Raw genomic sequence first — 7,500 nt, forward strand, 5'->3', positions numbered from 1 at the left:
TGCCACCAAGCGAATCTTCTACTCGGCACTGCTTATAGCACAAGATGACTGGAAATAACCGGACCGTCAATAAAATGACGACGCATCATTTTAAAGGTACTCGTTTTCACCCTCCTCCGTCCACCTCTTCTCCCACATCTTTTTATTTAGCTTGTGATTCTTCTCATACACGAGAGACTTCATTATTCGTTGCGTAGGCTTGGTTATACAGATATAAGTAAAAATAGACGATAACGCAAATAAAAAAAGAAAAATAGAGAGAAGGAGAGAGAAGAGTGAGAGAGAGAAAGAAAGAAAGAAAGAAAGAAAGAAAGAAAGGAAGGAAGAAATAACGTTGCATTTAGTTATCGAAGAGATACACTCAAAGATATGGGATTACATGAAAGGTTTACAGCTTCGAGGGAGTAACACGCTTTTGTTTGTTAGGTATGTAGGTAGTATTTTGTTCCACAGAACCGATAAAGGTATCTCTCGTGAGAATTAATTACACCGTCCAGTCCGACGGACCCCCTCCACTTTCACACGCGTAACGCAAAGCCCATCGATCACGGGGCGATAAAAAACGTCGTAAAAATATTGCCGTACATGTTTCGAGGATGGTGAGAATTCGCGAGCAAAGGTACGCGCGAATGAAAAAAAGAAAAAAAAAAAAAAAAGAAAAAAAAAAAAAAGAAAAGAAAAAACGAAACAAAACACAGAGAAAAAACAAACAAACAAACAAACAAAAAAATAAAAAGGAAAGACTTACGATAAAGGGTGGAAAATATTATCTACGTAGGGGACTATGTAAAAAGTAAAAAAGGGATGATGGTAAGGTAGAAGAAGCAGCAAGTTTTCCTACTCTCCTTCTTTCGTAAAACGCGTTTCTCGCGCTTGACACGCTTATGGTGAGCGTCAAGCTCTTAGAAAACAAGCAAAGCGTATACTTTACTTGGCAAAAAGATTCGAAATACGAGATGCTAGAAATATTCCCAACGTCGTCGTCGTTATCTATCCTAGAGAAAAAGAGAGAGAGAGAGAATCTACTGTAAAAATGTGTCGTGTGTATCTTGGAAACGTTTTAACAACGGCATGAAATATTCTTTAAGCTATAAGATCTTCCGACGATTTGTCAGTTAAAGTATGTTTGTCATCGTAGAAGAAACTTTTCTTGTACGATCGTGTGTGCGTGCCAACACACGTGCATGCGCTTGCCGCGGGAAGAGTTTTCGTTTCTATCACATCGTAGGAATTGAAAGACGGAGAACGAAACTAAAAAAAAAAAAAAAAAAAAAAAAAAAAAAAAAAAAAAAAAAAAAAAAAAAGAAAGAAAGAAAAAAAAAAGGGAAAAATGAGTAATGGAACAGTAAGGAGAAAAAAGTTTTTAATTTTTTTAATTTCTTCTCTCCTAACATTTTGCTTAGCTTTAAACGAAGAAGAGTCATTGAAAATATATAGTCCAGAGCAATATAACCGAAAGGCCAGAGTATAAAACGTCTGTGCTGGTTAAGCAGCAGCCAGTAACCGGCTCGTTGGAGCGCGAAGAACTAAAATAAACCGCATAGCGTGCCATTTCCCTTCGGACTGTGAAAAGAAAAAGGATAGATATATAGAGACAGAATATAGGGCGGGGAGGGTGAGTGGGTGGATAGGGGAGGAAGGGCGGAGGTGGGGGGGGGATAGAAAGGATAGATAGATATAGAGAGAATACAGAAAATCGTCGTCGAGAGTCTTCAAGTATTCTACTCGCTTTATAGGCGACGCATGACCGGTCAAAGTTCGCTTCACTCGACAAACGCAATGGAATCGTATTCTCGAAGGGCTTGAAAACCGCAACTTCTACCCGTATCAAGGAGTACGTCGAAAGCCGTCAGAGTCGATCGAACCTTTCGATCGTCAACTTCTTCGTCGACCTTAAGACCATGAGAAAGATGATAGATAGATAGAAAGATGAAAGAGAGAGGAAGAGAGAGAGAGAGAGACAGAGAGAGAGAGAGACAACGTAAGAGGGAAAGAAAGAGAGAAAAAGAGAGAGAGAGAGAGAGAGAGTTAGTCGTGATTACCCGCATAGGGTACAGAGAACCGCAAGAAAACACAATATTGCCAGTGGGGTTGTATACGAGTACTCTCACTCTATTTCTCTCTCCCTCTCTCTCTACATTTCTAACTCTCTCAAAAGGTTCTATAGAGGCTAAATGGATGGCACGATATCGTTGAGTCCATGGGAAGACATATTTTCTCAGCCTTAATACCTTCAATTTCTCCTTCTTTTCGGTAGATCGCGCCCCGTTTCTACTTTTCCTTAACGCCCTTCCACTTCCTTTACTTTCTCTTAATTACATCGTAACAGAAGAAAATCTCTAGGGAGTCAAAGTGCCCGAACTTTGAACGAAGGAACGAACGAAGACTTCGATCGAAAAAAAAAAAAAAAAAAAAAGGATGGAAGTCCTTCGACGTTCGTTTCTTCTTCTTCTCGTTCGAGAAGATCCTCTCGTCCGAATCGATTTTCTTTGGCCCATGTGATTCTTTCGTTATTTTATACGGACTCTTATCGAACCGGACAGGAGAAAATCTCTTCCGATTTTGAAACGGAATCCTTGTTATAAATGGAATCACGATGATATCTATATCGTATAGCTTTTCTTATCATTGGCATTAGAGAACATATCGTTCTATGCAAAAGTTGAGAAAGTATGTATCTCTTCTTCTTCTTCTTCTTCTTATTCTTCTTCCTCTTCTTCTTTTTCTTCTAAAACCCGTGTAAGTACATTATCGAGAAAATTATTATTGAGTCTATGTCAAATATTCGATATTATCGGAAATACATATTATATACAAGATCCTTATGCTTTAATGAGACGTAGAACGTCGCCCTTGTGTACGACGACGCCGTCAAAATTTATTTACTTGATAGACGTGGTAAGAGGAGTAGTAAAAAGAGAAAGAGAAAATAAGAAATACGGATAGAAGTAGAGAGAGAGAGAGAGAGAATGAGATGAAAGAGTCATGAGACGAGTGATAATGATGATGTTGATGATGCTTGTAAAGAAGTGAGAATACGTAATAGTTGCAAATCGGAATATACTTATTACTTCGAAAAGTATACGAATCTTTTAAGCATCGAATAAGAAAGACGCGCCCGGGTGTGTTATTTTGAAACGGAATACGAACGTTTCGTTTCATATCGATTCGACGAATATGACAATGGGAAGGTGAAAAGAAGGAGAAACGCACAGGAGATATATATATATATATATATATATATATATATATATATAGGTACATATCTGATACGTATGTACTTCGATATCGTATTTTCGAGCGACAACAACGATACAAAACAGAGAACGAAGAGAGAGAGAGAGAGAGAGAGAGAGAGAGAGAGAGAGAGAGAGAGAGAGAAAGGACGGGAGAGGAAGAGAGAGAGAAGGAAAGAAATAGAGATTGGAAAGAACTGACGAACGTGACGTAGACGATGCAGGGCGTGATCATCGTATTGTTCGATATCTCCATTTCCCATCCAGCTTCGTTCACGGTGCGGTCTAATTACCCTCGAGGCTTACCGCGCGCGGTTTAAATACTAGCTACTGTCGCACGTGCGAGAAGTAACGAGAGGGACACAGAGATACACAGACACACACGCATACACAGAAAGAGAGAGAGAGAGAGAGAGAGAGAGAGAGAGAGGTGGGAGGGGGGGGAGGAGAAACGAAGAATCGTACGAACGTATGAGAGCATATATTTCGCTTCGAGAGATAAGGTCAGGCGCAAATGGCAAATTTCATGGGAAATTTATGACGTTTCACAATGGCACGTAATTATCGTCAGATACGGCCGTTAACGGCTTTATGAACCCTCCCCCGAAAGAGGTCAATGCCGGTCATCTCGGATATTATGCGCTTTTGTATTAACCCCGAGAAGAGAGAGAGAGAGAGAGAGAGAGAGAGAGAGAGAGAGAGAGAGAGAGAGAGATACGAGTCGTGGTCTCCGATATTCATCGATGCTACTAATTTCGATAATGAAACGGTTCGGTTAATGTAACGCTCGTGGAATTTCCAACGTTAATATAAAGCAATTATCGAGAACGATCGTTCGTTCATTCATTCGTTCATACGTTCATTCGTTCGTTCGTTCGTTCGTTCGTTCGTTCGTTCGTTCGTTCGTTCGTTCGTTCATATATTTATAAGATAATCGCGTCGAATTTCGTAATTTGTATACAATCTCGTATTATATCTCTAAAGCAACTTTACGATCGACCTTCATAATAAACTTGTCTAATTCTAAGATACGATGAAAACGTTACAATACAATAACGTTTAACGTTGTTAAAAAGAAATAAATAAATAAATCAATCTTAAATATCCTACGTACTTCGTCGGCTCCATTAAATATTTCTATCTTATTTAGTTATCGTATATACGTACATACGTACACACGTATCTATATTCGAGATTTATTGTCCCGTGACAGGATATCTTGGTAACTATGATATTAAAATCATGGAGAAGCGTAGAAAGGTACGAAAAAGTCGAGAAATCAAGAAGGATAGGTAGGTAGGTTGGTAAGGTAGATAGATAGGTAGGTAGGTAGGTAGGCAGATAGGTAGATAATGCGAAGATTGAGTTCGCCTTGACTTACGTCCGCGGGAACTATTTGAAAACTACTCAGAACTGTCGGATTAACTGAAAGTATGTGGCGGGTTGGGATTTTATCCCATGAAACCGGTGCATTATTCATGGCCAGAACTGTCTAAGGTGCAGAGAAGGGGGGCGGGATGGGGTGAGAGGGGGGAGGGGCAATGGTAGAGAACCTTGAGAAAGGAGAACAGCTACGCATTACGAATCTTTCACGGAGAATAATGCAGAAACGTCCGCGAATCTCTTCCAAGGAATTATAAGATTAACCGGAAACTTATTGCACTTCCGCGAAAACCGCGATACACCGGAGTTGGATTCGAGTCGTATTCGAGACGAGTCAAGTCATGAAATTGTATCTTTAAATCGAATCTCCTTTTACCCTTTTAAATAATTCATTAGAAAAATTTTTCGTCTGTTACGTGTTGATTTTTGACAATTGCTATTACTATTATTATTATTATTATTATTATTATTATTATTATTATTATTAATGTTATTATTATTATCATTAAAACCATTGACATCGTTTTAGACCATTATAAAAAGAGGTGTTCGTAAAACTTTATTTATAGTATCGAAGAGGTATTTTACTATGTCGTCGTAATAATTGTAAGTAAAGAAAAAAAATGAAAACGAAGGAAGGTATAAAGGAAGTAAGGAACTTACGTCTCCCAAGTTGATAAATATACATGCCTTTTGGCGGTGTGTATGTACGTGCGTGTGTGTGTGTGTGTGTGTGTGTAAGAGAGAGAGAGAATGAGAGAAGGAGAAGGAGAAGGAGAAGGAGAAGTATAAGCTCGAGGACATGCTAAGAGAATCTCAGGGTAGACACAGGTGGGTGGTTGTAAGGAAAGTAGGTATCGACGATGTTGCAAGGCACGGTGTACCTACTTGTTTACTGAGCGCTCGAAACCTCGGAAAGGAAGGAGAATACAAGAGGAAGGAGAAAGAGCGAGAACGAGAGAGAGAGAGAGAGAGAGAGAGAGAGATGTAGGGGTGTTCGAAGAAAACCACTCAAAGTACGATGTTTCCCTCTGCTGTGGTGGAATTCCCATCCAAAAATATCGTTTAGAACGGACGAGGCGAAGAAGAACCAAGGGAAAGAAGGGGAAGGATGAAGGTTTAGAGTTGGAAGGAGAAACGTTACGATTGAGAAAGAGAAAGGGAAAGCGAGCAGGCGAGTGAGGGAAAGAGAGAGAAAGAGAAAGAGAAAGAGAAGCAACCCTCGGGTCAAGTAAACTTAGATCGCCCATTTCCAGTTTATTGCTAATTCATTCAAATTGTATTTGTTCCCAAATATACATTCTATTCATCGGCTTTCTATTCGCTCGGAGGCAAGCGTCGTTTGAGCGTGGCGACGGCGAGCGCAATGCCTCGTCCTTTAACAAATTGCTACTCCGATGCACGCGTTCTCTTACTATCTGGAAAACAAACGTCGAGGAATAGAATGATGACAATGTCTAGAAGGGGGAGAGAAATAGGTGGGAGAGGTGAGGAGGGATGGGGTTACGACGACGACACGTCGGGGATGCGAAAAAGATTCCTCCTCCTCCTCCATCTTCCTGCTCCTCCTCCCCCATCTTTCTGCTTCTCCTCCCCCATCTTCCTGCTCCTCCACCTCCTTCTTCTTCTTCTTCTTCTTCTTCTTCTTTCTCTATTTCTCTCTTTCACTCTTCGCGTAAAACTAACTAAGATGAAAGTTTAGCGAAATTCCGAAAGTTACTCAGAGGGACTCGTTTTCCTTTCTAAAGCATACGAGGCATGGCAAAGACTACGAAGAATATGACAACGACAAAGATGGCACCGGCACACACTATCTCTACATAACCACGGTAGAGGTTACTTACTTAGGTAAACTACTATATATTAAGCATAGATGTACGACGAATTCGTAACCATTTACAAAGGACATGAACGTCTAACCTTAATCTCACGTCATACTGATAAAAAGTATACAACCTTGATAACAGAGAGAGAGAGAGAGAGGGGGGAGGGGAGAGGTTAAAGAAAATCATCGTTCGTAAAAGTATGCCCGTACGCAAGATACACATTGCTTACGTCCTATCTCTACGGCACGCGCCCCCTCCCCCAACCCTCCGTCATAGCTTATTCGTACTTTTGATATGTCATAGGATCCCAAAAAAGTCTGGGATCTTGAGGGGGAGAAAAAAGGAAAAAAAACAAAAAAAAAAAAAGAAAAAAAAGAAAAAAGAATTTCGAATGGCGAACGGCGGAACTCTCTACTCCTCTCCTCTCCCTCTCTTTCTCTTTCGTGAAAGTAGCACAACGATTAGGATTAAGGTGCGGATGGAAAATTCTCAACGGAAAATTTATTACATCGAAAAGGGCAAAGCCGAAAGTTTTCGAGGTAGGTAAATGGGAAAAATCATGGCTCGAACGAAATGGGGGGATTAGGAGAGAAAACCTCGAGCAGCTACGAATTCCTTTTTAGATATTTTTTTTTTTTTTTTCGTTTTCTGTTTTCTTTCTTTTACTTTTTTCTTTTTTTTTCCTTTTTTTTCTTTTTTTCATTCCCGCATAACTTTTCTTCCTGACCCCCCCCCCCCCACCCTCCCTCCTCACCTTCTTCGGAGATAAGGAACGAATGTTTATAGATAATCATGGCCTTTGCCAATGGAACGAGAAACTTTATTTTTCTTTTTTTCTTTTTTTAAATATCATCATTGATTTCTTTTTTCTTTTTTTTTTCTTTTTTCTTTTTTTTCTTCTTTTTATTACGTAGATATGCAGACAAGTGAATTCAATTGATTCAAATGTAATTCTTCGTTTACAAAAGAGAAAAGAAAAAAAAGAAAAAGAAAGAAGCAAAAGAAAAAGGAAAAAGGAGAAGAAAAAATAAAAAGAAAATAATAAAAAAGAAAAA

General features: G+C 39.5%; 1 protein-coding gene and 1 long non-coding RNA gene across 23 annotated transcripts in view; one reads left to right on the forward strand and one right to left on the reverse strand.

The window, feature by feature from the left end:
- LOC124955238 (mediator of RNA polymerase II transcription subunit 15-like) overlaps window positions 1-7,500 on the reverse strand; it is a 394,448-nt gene that overhangs the window by 183,366 nt on the left and 203,582 nt on the right. The window lies entirely within an intron of this gene.
- The window catches only part of LOC124955351, a 2,218-nt gene continuing 992 nt past the window's right edge, over window positions 6,275-7,500 (forward strand). The window contains exon 1 of the long non-coding RNA XR_007102849.1: window positions 6,275-6,467. This is a non-coding gene — a long non-coding RNA (uncharacterized LOC124955351). The remainder of the gene's footprint in view (window positions 6,468-7,500) is intronic.

This window comes from Vespa velutina, chromosome 1, assembly GCF_912470025.1.
Source record: "Vespa velutina chromosome 1, iVesVel2.1, whole genome shotgun sequence".
NCBI classification, from domain to species: Eukaryota; Metazoa; Arthropoda; class Insecta; order Hymenoptera; family Vespidae; genus Vespa; species Vespa velutina.